A 17,807-nucleotide genomic window follows, 5' to 3' on the forward strand; every position below is an offset into this window, starting at 1 on the left:
TTTACAGTTGAATAAACCAGCTGTGTCTGAGTGTCGCTGCAGTGTGGACGTTTGCAGGGACAATCAGGTGTGTACAGGACTGTGTGAGGGGAGAGAGAGATAGGAATAGAAGTGCTAGAGAAAGAACGAAAGATGGCATAGTACCCCACACTCCTGTTTCTCTCTTCTCTCGAGCTGCTTCTCACTGCAGTGCTCTTATGTAATCTGATTGATCATAGCAGAATGTTCTAGTTGAGAGAGGATGGGAAGGAAGGAGAGGAGGATAGGAAAGGAGGCAAGGAGAAGTGGGAGAAGCGAGGGAAGGAAAATGAAATGAGATGAAAGCAGAAGGCTCTCTGACTGGGGAACCATCACATCTGGAACGGCAAAATCACAGCGTTTTGTAATTTAAACGCACCACCGAGTCCTGCTCACACTGCAGTTAAGAAACGATGCAGTAAACCATAAACTCTCATTCTCCTTAAGAAGCAACTATATTGCAGACGCAGATGATTTCTAGATTGACGACTCTTCCTCCTAGTGCTTTCCTCAGGCCAAAATATCAGCTTATTACTATAGGTGCCATTACATCATTTTGGTTTTATGCACAATTTCAATTTGCGCATAAAAAAACGTAACGAAACGTAACAGAATCCAATGAAAACCCACTAATTGAAGAAATGTCATGAATAAATGAAGAATTGTGACTTCATCCACTGAAGCTTTGGCTCCATCAGAGAGCGATGAGGAAACTGTAACTTTCCTCACATGAATACACCAAATAAAACACTAATGCCATATTTCCATCATGTTTTCTACGTTGTTTTTTACAGTTTAATCTTTAAGTGGAGCTCTTCAATAACATCCTCCTGTTTCTCTTCTGCAATGGTTTTATTATTCCACGTGCTGTTTGTCCCAACAAATCAATTCCTAATATTTGTTCCTTCAGTAAATGGCAATAGGTGTTAATAGACATTTTCATTTACATTTGGATGCTAATGTGGGACACAAAGTGAAGGGCTGAGAGTTGTGCAGCAACTATCGTCACTTTTTACTCGGATTTAAGCGCGAACTGATATGATTAAATATCCTCTGTTACTGCAGTTTTCTGTACCATGGGTTTAGAAGGGCGGGCCGCCCCGTCAACTTGACCCCCCCCCCCCCAACTTGGTGTTGTTTGGTAGATTGGATGATTGAAGTCTATCAGTAACAAGGAAGAAACAAGACATATTGGCAATTTTACAATTTATTCATTTAACAAACAGTCAGGAGCCTCAGTAGCGTGTAGAAGAACCATACACAGCCACAACAGCCTAGCACCTCCTCCTCATGCTGGTCACCAGCCTGGCACCTCCTCCTCGTGCTGGTCACCAGCCTGGCACCTCCTCCTCGTGCTGGTCACCAGCCTGGCACCTCCTCCTCGTGCTGGTCACCAGCCGGGTCACACACTACTGTGGGACGGCATTACACTCCTCAAGCAGGATTTGTCGCAAGTCAGCCAACGTGGTTGTGTTGGTCACTCTAGCACGAACAGCACGCCCAAGCTGATTCCCACAAGTGTTCAGTTGGGTTGAGGTCAGGACTGTTGGCAGGCCATTCCATTCTCTCTACTCCCAAATTCTGGAGGTAGTCTCTGATAAACCCGTTCTGTGGGGGCGAGCGTTGTCATCGTGGAGGATGGAGTTCGGCCCCAGACTGTGGAGAAATGGGATTGCCGCTGGTTGCAGAATCTCATCTCGATATCTCTCTGCATTGAGATTGCCTCCAATGAAGACAAGTCTTGTTTTTCCAGTGATGGAGATGCCGCCCCACACCATCACACTGCCTCCACCAAAAGGTGTTATTCTATTGGTGCAGCAATCAGCATAGCGTTCTTCCAGTCTTCTCCACACTTTGACCCTACAATCCAACTTCCATAGGCAGAATCTGGACTCATCGCTGAACATAACGTTCCTCCACATGTTCAGGTTCCAGTGCAGGTGTTGCCGACACCAGCGCAAACGGGCCTGACGGTGAAGGGCAGTCATGGCAAGCCTCCTGGCAGCCCTATGAGCCCGGAGATTGGCTGAGTGCAGTCGGTTCCGGATTGTCTGGGCCGAGAGCCGTGTGCCATATCGTCCTGCAAACCTTGACTGCAAATCTGTAGAAGACAGCCTACGGTTCCTAAGTGCTGAAAGGGTGAGGAACTGGTCTTCTTGGGGTGTTGTCTTCTTGGGACGCCCACTTCGCGGTCTGTCTCTGACATCCCCCGTTTCATGGAACTTGGCCTTCAGTTTGGAGATGGTACTAGGGCTCACTCCAAATAATGCCACAACTTGCTTTTGCGGAACACCAGCCTGACGTTTCCTGAACGCACGGGCCTTATCAAGATCAGACAAACGTGGCATGCCGATTCTTGGAGCAGACACCAATTGACCACTGTAGCAGGGCCAATGCTCACAGATGCTGGCAATCAGCCACCTGGGGGTACCGGAAGCTCAAAACAAGAGTCAATAGTAACAGCAGAATACGCTGTTTGGCATTGGCAGAGAAGAGTTGGCAAATTTTTAATGGGCGCAACCCACATACTCAGCTGTGCTGCTCATCCCAGAAATGCATGTTCCTTACAGATGGGGCACCATTTAAAAGGGAAATAAACGACTTTCCAACGGTATAAAATGTATTGCCAAGAAGCATTGTTACAACAAAGAAATAATCTACCAAACACAAATTTCCAAACTTTTTGTTTGATACGTATTTAGATTACATATTTTTATTTGATGGTTTATTTAGTTGGTAACTTGTTGTATAATCACAATATTATACAAGAGGGTGTGCTTTAATGTAATTAATGAAGCACCTTTGGATACTGGTAAATTTTATGTGCTAAATTTTGACATGTTAGCATCATCACTTTGAACATGTTGGCTTTCTGAAATTAGCATCAAAGCTCAAAGAGCAACTGTGTCTGCAGCATCACAGAGCTCCCGGCATGACTGTAGACTCTTGAAGGCTTGTGTTTGTTAAAACCATGCAGCGTTTACCCGTTTCAAAGCTTATTCTCTAACACAGGGTAAAACCCAGCATTTGTAGACGGACTTGATAATAAGTCAAACGAGAGGAAGTGAATTATAAAATCGGTAGTTTCTCAACTGTTGATTTGACTCGTACCTTTTTGTTATTGTTATATATTTGGAGAACACCCACTAAAGTAGAAGCTGAATTAATTTAATACAGATATTCACTTCAAATGATGTGGACAAATAGAAGCGAGAGTAAATGAGACCTGTGCATTGGAACCCGTTTGACACAGTAAAATGACTGTGCTCCTTGTTGTTCTGCTTCTTAAAACAGGTAAAAGTAGGATAAAGTTTTCCTTTTTTCTCTGCTGTGACCCTTAGAACTTGTCATGGCAACCTACATACAGCTTGCTGAGCAGGTGAGCACGCAGATATGTGTGTGTTAGAGAGGGAGAGCCGAGCATGCGAGCAGTTTGAATAATGGGCTCTGTGCAGCGTCTCATTCATCATGGCTGATGTGCGCTCTGGATGTATGGCTGGCTGCATGGGCATGCTATTTCTGGGAGACCTACCTCTGGCGTAGAACCAACACACACTGACAGGTTGCTGCTGCAGTGCTGTATTCTGCTCTGGTCCCAGAGGCCGGCCGCGGCCTCTCAAAGACACCAGAAAACTCTGATAAGTCCAACTTCTGGTGAAGTGTCCCATATATGATAGAGAGAGCAGCAGCAGGGGCTCCGCAGAGCTAACTGCACACAACACAGTAACAAGAACAACCTGGAGAAAGTTTCAGTGTCTTCATTTAGTCTTATATTAATCTTTATTTTAGGCAGTTTTAACCTTTAGTGAAAACAGCAGAGAACTGGCAGGAAATGAGGGAGAGTTGTGTTTCTCAGCATCTCAACCCGAGAGCTAGGTGGGCACAGTATCATCACCAGACCTCTCTCTACTGCAAGAGACAAAAGACCCCAGCAGGTGTGACTTATTGCATGATCCAAATGTAACCCTGTCAACATGGAGGGCTACTGAGGCTGTCTAATTATTCTAAATCCTGCATAAAGAAATCTGTATATTCTTAAGTGTGTGAAATATATGAATGTATCTTTGATTAAAACAACAGGCAGGTGAATATTATTCTGAAAATCTGTGAAATAAAAGGAGAGTAAATTTCGCCCTCTTTCTGGAGGCTGCGAGGCATCGAGACAAGTATGAGAGAAACGATAAAACCCTCCGTCCTCCAGGCTCGGGCGTGTGGACACCTTCTTTCAGTATTGTTAGGTAAAAAAACAAAAACCTGCTACCTGACTCTCAAATTAATGTTGTTCTGTTGTAACGGAGCTCTGGATTGACTGGGACTCTTCCTGTTGAGTTGAACTTTCTCTGAATGAGAAATTGTTGAGCTAAAGTCCCGACAGTGACATGCTCGCGGCTAACATTCACTAAGCAAGTGTTAAATGGGAAATGGTATCGACTGGATCTTTTACAAGTTGCAGTCAGCCTGTTGTAACATTATAATGAAAAAAATAATGGTTATATGAACTTTGTGAGTGTTGCTGTATGCACTCAGCTTTTGTTGTTGTTCTATTGTTTCATGCAGTTTCTTTTGGGTTGGTTTTGTGGATGTTTGTGTACATTGTTAAAATAATAAATGAGGATCAGAAAGTTGGATGTAGATTGGTGAATATCATTGACTGGGTCATCCAGTTTAGGTTTTGATGTATGATGCAGTCCAAAGTTCAAAAGCCACCTGTCAGGATCTTCTATGTTCTATGTCAGGAGAGTTTGAATTTCGTTGGATGGAGTGTGAACTTTTCTGGTTCTGCTGGAGTTTTAAGACCGACTGGCAGTTCACTGGTCCTCTGTTCCCACAGGGAGCATAAGAGATTCTGTGAAACTTCACAATATGATGGTGTGGATTGACACCATAGAGACTGAATTGAGGGGTTGTATGTTTTTTCCTGTTATCATGGTTTTGGACCCATTCTCTTTTTTATTGTGGGAATAAGTGTGTAGTATTCAGGTTAGAGGTAACAGATTTTACTGCACTTGTAATACATTTTATATCTGTTATTAAGGCACACCGACCAGTTGGAGAGTTGCTTCAGCAGTTAAACCTTGGTGTTTGCTTCCAACTACTCACTGAAATTTTTATTATACCTATTGATTTGAGAGATACATTCATCTTCCTTAAAAACCTGACATTTTAAGCATGGAGTTTACCAGCAGACACCAGAAGGGTTGGGGGAATGCTGACTTGAATAGTTGGCCGATGGGAGGCTTTTACCAGCTGTCGAGACAGCAAATCAGACTAGTTGTTTTTATTTACAGTGTGAGAAAAGTCACAGATATTTATCAATCTTATTTAAAATTTCCCAGCAATTAGTTGTTGGAGTAATTAAAGGCAAAAATGTACAATCTTTTAGAAAATGTAAGAAACACGTACACTCTCTGTTTCCCAATGGAAGCGCATTAGTGGGAACGTGAACCAGTCTCCAGACTTGCACCTTAATTGAACCTTTTGGCACCACAATAGTACATTTTAAGCGTCACATTTTTCTCAGTTCCCAAACACTCTGATAACTTCTTAACACATTATGTAAATGATTGAAGATTAAAACTTTACCTTTGCACCTTTACTGCTCTTTGTTATAAATTGTAGCTCATTGTCTCCCCACAACCAGCAAAATATGTCTACACAAAATTTAGGAACTCTGCTTTTCTTAAAAGGCTGCATAATTGTTTTTACCACAAAATATCAATCATAACATCCATGTTCAGCTACACTCATAGTTTATACTGCTCACCCAGCTCTCTTACTTACCGAAATGGATGTTGGTACTGGTTGGTTTTGAGTTTATCTGATAAGCCATGATGATGTTTTATTCCATAGAGAAGATTTTGCAATTAAATGCTGTAGACTGCAGATTAGTGATAGACTTCTGTTATTTGATGTAAAAGTCACATCCACTTTGTAGTCTTTTTTTGTGGGTAAACTGGGATTTAAGAACACAATGCATGCTAAATAACTGTGATGAGGAGAGAGCGCCACACCACCACTCACTCTGCTGACTTACTGTCAGCCAATTAGACCTTAACTTTTATATCACCTTTCAAAGGTAGCAGTGACAAAGTGATCCACAATCAAAGACAGTAAAACCAGATATAACACTAGATAAGGTATGCAGGGTCAAATCCATAAAATACTTGTTAGAACATAATATAATATATGCTACCTAAATGTCTGCCCTAGACTGAGAGGATTTGTCTGACCGCTGAGTGAAGATTATCAGGAGACATGATCAAAACTTTTATTTTATCTGCATTGAACTGCAAAAAGTTATTTGCCATCCAGTTCCAAATTGCATTTAAATAGTTGTTTGGTACAGTAATATAACTGGATGTCATCATTGTACAAATGATTAGAGATGTTGTTAAAACGACTGATAAACTCTTCTCTTGGGAGCATGTATATGGAGAATAAAATGGGTCCCAACACCACTCCCTGGGGAATACCACATGGCAAAACAGCAGGGACTTCAACAAATGGTTAGAATAGCCAGATATTGGGCGATAATATCAACTATGCAGGAGCGGGCAAAGTTAAATGCAAACAGTGTGTTTCATTGTTGCATGAAGGCTGAGACTTCAATACATTTGTGGTCACTGACACATAAATCCTCAGTCAAGAGTCATCGATAATCCAGATCTATACCATGTGTGAAATAGTGGGTTAAAGTGCTTAAAGGTGACACCATGAATGGAGGTGGAAGTTCTTGGGATATGTTTTGAGGGGGAAACAGAGTGTCATGTGGAGACAACTTTACAACGTGTTGCAAATTTGCTGTAAGCTTTCTGCTACCTGTTGTGGTACACTGTCAGTTTTGAAGAGCAGGAACTGATTCCAACAGATTGAAGTTGTCAGTAAAAAATTATATTGTGAGCTGAAGACTGAGGATTGTGCTGAAACTCCCAACTCCATGGACCAGTGTGGAGATCGGGTCTGAAAGAAACTTTCCGCAACAACTTAGAAATGCAAAAAGGTCATTCAAATATTTTCTGGTCAGCTTAGACTGCTGACGAGCTGTGTACCCACATGAGCTATTCATCTGTACATGAGCTATTCATGGCTGTTGTGCAAGCATTGTGCAGTCTGGGTGTGCGGAGTATTTCTGAAAACCTATAAACAGACTTTGACATTGAAATGAAAAATAATGGTAGGAATACAGGAGACATGGAGTTATTTGAATAATTTCTAATCAGGTAGTTGAACTTTTTGTGGAAGAATCACTGCAAAAATAAAAGGATGGGTGTGACTTAGTCAGTGTGGTTGATAGCACACCCTGAATTCACAAAGTTCACCCATTTTTGCATGGATGAGTTGCAAGAACAAGGAGGCGATGCAGTTACAGCAGGTTCTTGGCTGTTAAAAAGGTGCATTGTGGTGGGACAAATTAAGTAAAGAGTTATCTCACTGCAGCATCAGTGTATTATAATTGAAATTAAATTTTTATAGTTGCTGATGTCAGACAAATGCCACCACTGAACAGAACCTCTTCAGCTCTCCTTCACTGCCAGAATGCATTTAGTGGCCAGCCCTGACTCTAATTTGTTGATTAACTGCCCCTTTAGTAAATTAGATCTTAATTACAGTCAGATTGTGAGTTTAAAATGATTGATTCATTTATAAAAAAAAAATTAAAAAGCTAATTTAATTGTCTGCTCATCGTCATCATTCACTAGCTTGTCTGAAAAGGTCAAATCAAACGGCAGAAATGAAATAACTGCGTGAAAACACACACTAACGTCTCATTTAAAAGTCCTAACCTTCCAATGGTACTCTTAACCTCCTGACATGAGGCTGCGAATGAAGCATTCTGTTGTTTGAGAGTTTTATTCTGCTATGTGATCTGGATATCAGAGGAAAATCATTTTTAATAATACAACTTCTGACAAAATATGGTCAACACTATTTGCTGCTATCGATCATTTTCATTTCAGTGAGGTGAGCTACTCACAGGATCTCAGCATTGTGTTGTCAATGTCGGGACAGAACCATTTTCTAATGACATTCACCTGACATGTAATTTTTCTGCAATGAGCGCAAATTGTCTGCTGTAATAAAGTCTATTTTCTGTCAACATATAGAGCATCAATACGACTGACTAACTAGTCGGCATCAACAACCAGATCGAGCAACAAAAGATATAAATATAAAAGTCAGATCCTGGCAATTTTTATAAAAGAAAAATGTATTTCATCTTACTTCTTCTACAGTAAATACAAGGGTTTCTCAAATATTTGTAATTCATCCCAATCGCTTTGTTTAAAAAATGTTTTAGTTATTTGCGTTCTGTATGAATCCAAATTTTATTTTATTTTATAATTTTGATGTCTTCAGTTTTGTTCTACATTGTAAAAGCTTGTTCTGTGCATTATCCAATTTTCCATTGTAAATTCAACCCTCCTCAATTTCTTCAGATGGGCAACAGCTTATGTTTGAGAGTCGCAGTATCCTGAATCTAGACCAAAACGTTGAATCAAGAAAGTGGCTAATGAACTACTTAAGCACATTGTAACACATCATACACATGACATATCATAGACCAAAATATGAATATCTTATGTGAGATGTGCCTGATCAATGTGAATGGGCATGAAGCTGTAGTCAGCAGATTGCAGAAGTCTGTTGATGGCTCCACAACTGCAGTCCGAGCTGCACTTTTTGACATCCTGCAGCTCAATTATTAATGCTGTCTTAGAGAGAGCTGCATTGGAATTAGCAGTCAAGCAGCATTGCACCCAAACAACTGAAAGGACAGTTAGCTAACCTGTAGTGTTGGAATAATAAATAATTTTGTAATCTATTCCGTGGATCGATAAGGATTGTAGCTACACTTCGGGTACTTACAAAGTCATGAAAATTCTGTGACAGAGGAAGGTGGTTGGACTGTAGAAGTTTGATTCTTAGGATGGACATGACCTCGGTGCAAATACAGCTATTCATTTACTGCACGTTATTAACATATATGGAGGCACAACAAAAAGCATCAGAGCATCTCAAGTAAAGAACTTAGACTAGACTAGATTTGTCAACCTGTGGTTCTGTAAACAGAAATAAAATTAGTTTAGGGCTTACATTGAGAAAATTAAGAGGATTTCACCTACTTGGAGTTAAACATCTTAACTGTACCAATGAAGCAAATTACTCAGTTTAACATAAACACAAATGTTCAAACATCATCAAACAAAATACAATACAAGTATTTCTTCAGAGTCTTCACGATATATATAAGTATTGACAAACATGGATATGAAGTTCAACTTGTCTGCTTGGAAGAGCCATATAACATTGAGGTGGTAACTTGTTTTAAGCATTATTTTTGGCTATTTTATTCTTTTATCAATGAATATTGACAAGAAAATGTGTGTAAAGAAAATTTGAATTGCCTTGTTGGAATGTGCTATACAAATAAACTTGCCTTGTCTTGCCTCTCCAGACCACCCCAAAGATCTCAGAGTGTTTCCTGTATTTTCCCTGAGGCTTCCACCTCCTGCTACACTTGATGGTCTTGTTAGCGTGTCTGATGTCATCATCCTCAGACAGTAGCAGTGTGCTGACCTCAGTAGCTTATTGGAATAGCAATTGTAGTCTGGACATGATGCCACGCTGGAAGCAAGCAAGCTGGAACCTTAAACCTTCCAAGGAGCTGGTTGTTGTCATTGCCTTGAGTCGCATCTTTAGTTGAGCCAGTTCTCTGTATCACATAGTAAATGTAGGAATGAAGACAGAGTTACTGCGTAGAACTTAATTAAAGCTCAATATGGTCTAATCATGTAGGTTACAGTACATTTAGTCAAGTTGCAGTAGTGGCATTAACAGGAGAAGTTAATCAATTCAAACATATGCTGTAGGTGTCTTATGTGAGTATGTTATGACTCATATAGGATGTCCATAAAGAATGGAGAACAAATCTAGCTTTAACTTGATAAAATGCCATTGTAAACCCATATTATGTTTTCCCATCCCAAACGTCAGGCCTACACTCGTGTCCTTTGCTTATTTCCATGTTAAGTGAATTTGTGTCCATTTCTTTCAGGTCCATTTATTTTACATGCACTCACACAAACCACAGTTATTATTCCACTCCTCATGTAGAAGGAATTCTAGCTAAAGCATGGCAGCTGAAAGCCTCAGACTGACTGTACTGCACACATACAGCCACACATACAGCCACACATACAGCCACACACACACACACACACACACACACACACACACACACACATACACACACACACACACACACACACACACACACACACACACACACACACACACACACACACACACACACACACACACACACACACACACACTGGGTTCAAAGTGTTGACCAGGCTAATTGTAGTTACTCCCAAAACGTGTACATGAAGCTCTGTAGACTTGAAAAATTAACGCATTGTTTCTATTAAATTAAATTAAATTTGTATGATGCCAAATTACAACACAAGTAATCTCAGGGCACTTTACATAGTGAGGTCAAGGCCTTACAATATTATAGATAGAATTACAACAATTAAACTTTTCATACATGAACAAGCATTTGGTGACAGGAAGAAACCTGTTTTATTTGTAGTGATATTAGTACAGTGTTAAGTGCTGTCAGAAGTATTGGGAATTATGCTGGCGCTGTACTCTAGAACACTTTCACGTCATATTCAGTTTCACTTTCAATCCAACCATTAAAACACAATCTGTGCATACAGGTACACTTAACATGTAAGCCTTTGTGCTTGTGTATTTCTCTGGCTGTACATGGATAAAGGCTTTCAGTATTCAGACAGAATATCTATCTGAATAAAGCCTAATTTCTCTGTCAGACCCACCAGTGTCCAAGTGAGCAGAAGGAGACCACTGCATCACTTGTACATTTGCTGTGGATTCTGGGCAGTCGGTTATTGTTTCAGTCAGGCTGCTGTGTGGTCAACTGTTCTTTTCCACTCGCTGAGAACTGTCCTCAGCCATTTACCCTGACCTCCTCTATATAAGGAGAACATAAGAATGTCATACTTCCTGGTTTGGAAAAATGATCATCATCCCTGCAGAAATTACACAAATGTGTATCATAGAGGACGGGGTTCATCAGATTTATGTCATATGTTGCGAGTACAATAAAACATGCTCACTTGGAAACTAGATTATTTCACACACGCATATATTAACTGCAGGTTTTAGGATATACCCACAAATTCAACAACCAGTTTTTGTACAGGTCGAGGCGACGGAGAAACAGGTTATAGACAGGCAAAGAACGGCACCTGCTTGTATAAAACTAAACAGCAAGAGCTCAAAGCAGCAACCACACATGATAGTTTCAGATTCATCTTCAGACAGCTTTATTGATCCTAACAGGGGCTGTGCATTTGCTTAGTGAGCACTGAAGATACTCTCACAGGTTAACTGTACTCTTGCAGATAAGTTCTACTCCTGCAAATCAACCTGAAATTTGATAATTTGGGGCTGAAATCAAGGGGAGACACTGTTCCTGTTATGATTGGTGACTTTCAGCTCAAACAGCTCTTAGGTGCGTTACTCCAACCGGCTGAGTTGGAGTGTGAATTAGAACAACTGCAGCATTTATACATCAAATTCTCCTGACATTTCCTGTGTTATTTAAATGTCTGAAAATAGCTTGAACCCTTCATCATCTACACTCCTCTGCAACATTCCTCTAACACCTGTGTCACATTCTTTTGGTGTGCAAACTTAAGTATCTGTCTCTCTTGTTACAAAAAAAGACCCTATTCTCCACCATTTATTGTCTGCAATGTTCACGTCTTTTTCAAGTGGACCTGTGAGAGCCCATGCAGCTCTCCTGAACGGTGGAAGAGCCATTCTTCTTCACTCCCTGTTTTTTGGCTGTACAACTCTCAGTGGTTGAATTTGTGTGTGAGGACTTACATTGTGTGTATGACAGTTAATATCTACGGGTGTGAAATGATTTGCTCGTGAGTTTTTTTGTTGTTGTGCATTCCTTCAATTAGAAGGGAAGAACACAGTGAAATCACCTGCTGAGGTGATTGGTTGGATTGTAAACCTGAAGCCTGCTGGCTCTCCATGCTCTAGTCTAGTGTGACACAAATGCAAGTCTAAAGTGTTTTGGTCTACAATCTGTAATGCAACAGAGGTAAAATACTAACAACAACATTAACTGCTTCTCCTGATAAGGGCTGAAACTGTTCTGTTGAATATGAAGTTGATGTCGTCCGTCACTGAGAGTGTTTCATGTGTTTATGCTGTTGTGGACTCGGTGATGAAAGACATGCACAAAGGAACGGACACACAGACAGCGTGCGAGACAAGTGTGTGAATCTGTTGAATGAAACTCGATCCTGCCTCCGTTCTTTTTGTAGACGACTGTCTGCAGAACTGCTGCTAACTTGGAAAATAATTAACAGCTGCTGAAACATTAGGACTGGATGTGTCTGTGAAATCCACCCTCTCCTCTCCTCTCCTCTCCTCTCCTCTCCTCTCCTCTCCTCTCCTCTCCTCTCCTCTCCTCTCCTCTCCTCTCCTCTCCTCTCCTCTCCTCTCCTGTCCTCTCCTCTCCTCTCCTCTCCTCTCCTCTCCTCTCCTCTCAGTTTCATGTTTCCAGCAGTGGGAGGTGTGTGGGGGCTGTGTGTGATTGTAGACTATCGATCTACCTACTGAATCAGCATCATGTACAATGGACACACATCATGCTATTGGCTGAGTGAGAAGCAGATGTATTCTGTATATAAGTGGAATTGTTTTTTGGTTCAAATCACTGAAAGAAAGAAAAAAAAAGCTGGAACCTAAAATAGCTTTTGAGGTTGGAGTGAAGGGCCCACTCATGCCTGTGTGTGAGAGTGGTGTGTGTGCTGTCACTAGCCTTTGGCTGGATAAACTGTGAGGGGTGGTTAGAGAGGTTGTTCAGCTTTGAAGTGAAACTCAAAGCATTGCAACTGTTAGTGATTTAAAGTTAGGTGATGATGACAACAGGTGACAAAGTGGGGCTCATCTGCCCTGTTGCTATGTTTTGTAAGCTTAGGATATAAAGCTTAAAATTACTTTTGTTGCTGGTGGACTTTAGTTTAGTGGTTCTGTGTTTTGGGCCTTGGTTAGTGTGTTTTGAAATGGGTCAAAATTTGTGAATGGCATCATCGTCCTAGTGGACGTTACTTGTTATGAGGGCTTCCTTGGGGATTCCCAATGGTGCCCTCCTATGTGTGTTCTTAATTTGTCTAAAGGATAGAAATATGTGCTTTTGCTTGAAGAGTTGCTGCTGTTTGTTTGGTGGTGAATTGTTTGTGTACGGTTGGAGGGTTTTGTTTATTTTTACCACTGTGTGAAAAATCAAGGCAAAATCCAGTCATACACAAAGGTTTGTGACCCCTTTAGAATTTTCTAAAGTGTCTGATTGTGTCTGGTTGTGTCTGAGTGTGTCGGGTTGTGTCGGGTTGTGTCGGGTTGTGTCTGATTGTGTTGAGTTGTGTCTGATTGTGTTGGGTTATGTCTGATTGTGTCTGATTGTGTTGAGTTGTGTCTGGTTGTGTTGGGCTATGTCTGATTGTGTCTGGTTGTGTCTGATTGTGTTGAGTTGTGTCTGGTTGTGTCAGGTTGTGTCTGATTGTGTTGAGTTGTGTCTGATTGTGTCGGGTTGTGTCTGGTTGTGTCTGATTGTGTTGGGTTGTGTCTGATTGTGTCTGGTTGAGTCTGAGTGTGTCAGGTTGTGTCTAATTGTGTCTGGTTGTGTTGGGTTGTGTCTGATTGTGTCTGGTTGTGTCTGATTGTGTTGGGTTGTGTCTGGTTGTGTCTGATTGTGTTGGGTTGTGTCTGGTCGTGTCTGGTTGTGTCTGATTGTGTTGGGTTGTGTCGGAGTGTGTCTGGTTGTGTCTGGTTGTGTTGGGTTGTGTCTGATTGTGTTGGGTTGTGTCTGATTGTGTCTGATTGTGTTGGGTTGTGTCTGATTGTGTTGGGTTGTGTCTGGTCGTGTCTGATTGTGTTGGGTTGTGTCGGAGTGTGTCTGGTTGTGTTGGGTTGTGTCTGATTGTGTCTGATTGTGTTGGGTTGTGTCGGATTGTGTTGGGTTGGGTTGTGTCTGATTGTGTTGGGTTGTGTCGGATTGTGTCTGGTTGTGTCTGATCGTGTCTGGTTGTGTTGGGTTGTATCTGATTGTGTCTGGTTGTGTCTGATTGTGTCTGGTTGTGTCTGGTTGTGTCGGGTTGTGTCAGGTTGTGTTGGGTTGTGTCTGGTTGTGTTGTGTTGTGTTGTGTTGTGTTGTGTTGTGTTGTGTCTGGTTGTGTTGGGTTGTGTTGTGTTGTGTCTGGTTGTGTTGTGTTGTGTCTGGTTGTGTTGCGTTGTGTCTGGTTGTGTTGGGTTGTATCTGATTGTGTCATGTTGTGTCTAATTGTGTTGGGTTGTGTCGGATTGTGTTGGGTTGTGTTGTGTTGGGTTGTGTCTGGTTGTGTCTGGTTGTGTTGGGTTGTGTCTGGTTGTGTTGGGTTGTATCTGATTGTGTCAGGTTGTGTCTGGTTGTGTTGGGTTGTGTCTGATCGTGTTGGGTTGTGTCTGGTTGTGTCTGATTGTGTTGGGTTGTGTCGGAGTGTGTCTGGTTGTGTTGGGTTGTGTCTGATTGTGTCTGATTGTGTTGGGTTGTGTCGGATTGTGTTGGGTTGGGTTGTGTCTGATTGTGTTTGGTTGTGTCTGGTTGTGTCTGATTGTGTTGGGTTGTGTCTGGTCGTGTCTGGTTGTGTCTGATTGTGTTGGGTTGTGTCGGAGTGTGTCTGGTTGTGTTGGGTTGTGTCTGATTGTGTCTGATTGTGTTGGATTGTGTCTGATTGTGTTGGGTTGTGTCTGGTCGTGTCTGATTGTGTTGGGTTGTGTCGGAGTGTGTCTGGTTGTGTCTGATTGTGTCTGGTTGTGTTGGGTTGTGTCTGATTGTGTTGGGTTGTGTCGGATTGTGTTGGGTTGGATTGTGTCTGATTGTGTTTGGTTGTGTCTGATTGTGTTGGGTTGTGTCGGATTGTGTCTGGTTGGGTTGTGTTGGGTTGTGTCTGGTTGTGTCTGATCGTGTCTGGTTGTGTTGGGTTGTATCTGATTGTGTCTGGTTGTGTCTGATTGTGTCGGGTTGTGTTGTGTCTGATTGTGTCTGGTTGTGTCTGGTTGTGTCGGGTTGTGTCAGGTTGTGTTGGGTTGTGTTGGGTTGTGTCTGGTTGTGTTGTGTTGTGTTGTGTCTGGTTGTGTTGGGTTGTGTTGTGTCTGATTGTGTTGGGTTGTGTCTGGTCGTGTCTGATTGTGTTGGGTTGTGTCGGAGTGTGTCTGGTTGTGTCTGGTTGTGTTGGGTTGTGTCTGATTGTGTCTGATTGTGTTGGGTTGTGTCGGATTGTGTTGGGTTGGGTTGTGTCTGATTGTGTTGGTTGTGTCGGATTGTGTCTGGTTGTGTTGTGTTGGGTTGTGTCTGGTTGTGTCTGATCGTGTCTGGTTGTGTTGGGTTGTATCTGATTGTGTCTGGTTGTGTCTGATTGTGTCTGGTTGTGTCGGGTTGTGTCAGGTTGTGTTGGGTTGTGTCTGGTTGTGTTGTGTTGTGTTGTGTTGTGTCTGGTTGTGTTGGGTTGTGTTGTGTTGTGTCTGGTTGTGTTGTGTTGTGTCTGGTTGTGTTGCGTTGTGTCTGGTTGTGTTGGGTTGTATCTGATTGTGTCATGTTGTGTCTAATTGTGTTGGGTTGTGTCGGATTGTGTTGGGTTGTGTTGTGTTGGGTTGTGTCTGGTTGTGTCTGGTTGTGTTGGGTTGTGTCTGGTTGTGTTGGGTTGTATCTGATTGTGTCAGGTTGTGTCTGGTTGTGTTGGGTTGTGTCTGATTGTGTTGGGTTGTGTCTGGTTGTGTCTGATTGTGTTGGGTTGTGTCGGAGTGTGTCTGGTTGTGTTTGGTTGTGTCTGGTTGTGTCTGATTGTGTTGGGTTGTGTCTGGTCGTGTCTGGTTGTGTCTGGTTGTGTTGGGTTGTGTCGGAGTGTGTCTGGTTGTGTTGGGTTGTGTCTGATTGTGTCTGATTGTGTTGGGTTGTGTCGGATTGTGTTGGGTTGGATTGTGTCTGATTGTGTTTGGTTGTGTCTGATTGTGTTGGGTTGTGTCGGATTGTGTCTGGTTGGGTTATGTTGGGTTGTGTCTGGTTGTGTCTGATCGTGTCTGGTTGTGTTGGGTTGTATCTGATTGTGTCTGGTTGTGTCTGATTGTGTTGTGTCTGGTTGTGTCTGGTTGTGTCAGGTTGTGTTGGGTTGTGTCTGGTTGTGTTGTGTTGTGTTGTGTTGTGTCTGGTTGTGTTGGGTTGTGTTGTGTCTGGTTGTGTTGTGTTGTGTCTGGTTGTGTTGCGTTGTGTCTGGTTGTGTTGGGTTGTATCTGATTGTGTCATGTTGTGTCTAATTGTGTTGGGTTGTGTCGGATTGTGTTGGGTTGTGTCGGGTTGGGTTGTGTCTGATTGTGTCTGGTTGTGTTGGGTTGTGTCAGGTTGTGTTGGGTTGTGTCTGGTTGTGTTGGATTGTGTCTGGTTGTGTTGTGTTGTGTCTGGTTGTGTTGGGTTGTATCTGATTGTGTCAGGTTGTGTTGGGTTGTGTCTGATTGTGTTGGGTTGTGTCTGGTCGTGTCTGGTTGTGTCTGATTGTGTTGGGTTGTGTCGGAGTGTGTCTGGTTGTGTTGGGTTGTGTCTGATTGTGTTGGGTTGTGTCGGATTGTGTTGGGTTGTGTCTGATTGTGTTTGGTTGTGTCTGATTGTGTTGGGTTGTGTCGGATTGTGTCTGGTTGTGTTGTGTTGGGTTGTGTCTGGTTGTGTCTGATCGTGTCTGGTTGTGTTGGGTTGTATCTGATTGTGTCTGGTTGTGTCTGATTGTGTCTGGTTGTGTCGGGTTGTGTTGGGTTGTGTCGGGTTGTGTTGTGTCTGATTGTGTCTGGTTGTGTCTGGTTGTGTCTGGTTGTGTCGGGTTGTGTCGGGTTGTGTTGGGTTGTGTCTGGTTGTGTTGTGTTGTGTTGTGTTGTGTTGTGTCTGGTTGTGTTGGGTTGTGTTGCGTTGTGTCTGGTTGTGTCTGGCTGTGTTGGGTTGTATCTGATTGTGTCATGTTGTGTCTAATTGTGTTGGGTTGTGTCGGGTTGGGTTGTGTCTGATTGTGTCTGGTTGTGTCTGGTTGTGTTGTGTTGTGTTGTGTTGTGCCTGGTTGTGTCTGGTTGTGTTGCGTTGTGTTGTGTTGTGCCTGGTTGTGTCTGGTTGTGTTGCGTTGTGTCTGGTTGTGTTGGGTTGTATATGATTGTGTCATGTTGTGTCTAATTGTGTTGGGTTGTGTCGGATTGTGTTGGGTTGTGTTGTGTTGGGTTGTGTCTGGTTGTGTCTGGTTGTGTTGGGTTGTGTCTGGTTGTGTTGGGTTGTATCTGATTGTGTCAGGTTGTGTCTGGTTGTGTTGGGTTGTGTCTGATCGTGTTGGGTTGTGTCTGGTTGTGTCTGATTGTGTTGGGTTGTGTCGGAGTGTGTCTGGTTGTGTTGGGTTGTGTCTGATTGTGTCTGATTGTGTTGGGTTGTGTCGGATTGTGTTGGGTTGGGTTGTGTCTGATTGTGTTTGGTTGTGTCTGGTTGTGTCTGATTGTGTTGGGTTGTGTCTGGTCGTGTCTGGTTGTGTCTGATTGTGTTGGGTTGTGTCGGAGTGTGTCTGGTTGTGTTGGGTTGTGTCTGATTGTGTCTGATTGTGTTGGATTGTGTCTGATTGTGTTGGGTTGTGTCTGGTCGTGTCTGATTGTGTTGGGTTGTGTCGGAGTGTGTCTGGTTG

General features: G+C 42.4%; 1 protein-coding gene across 9 annotated transcripts in view; it reads left to right on the top strand.

Moving 5' to 3' along the window:
- Positions 1 to 17,807, top strand: part of ryr2a (ryanodine receptor 2a (cardiac)) — a 187,805-nt gene that overhangs the window by 24,431 nt on the left and 145,567 nt on the right. The gene's annotated exons all lie outside the window — the stretch shown is intronic.

This window comes from Embiotoca jacksoni, unplaced genomic scaffold (genome assembly GCF_022577435.1).
Source record: "Embiotoca jacksoni isolate LCO1_2020_lvr unplaced genomic scaffold, fEmbJac1.0.p SCAF_40, whole genome shotgun sequence".
Classification (NCBI taxonomy): domain Eukaryota; kingdom Metazoa; phylum Chordata; class Actinopteri; family Embiotocidae; genus Embiotoca; species Embiotoca jacksoni.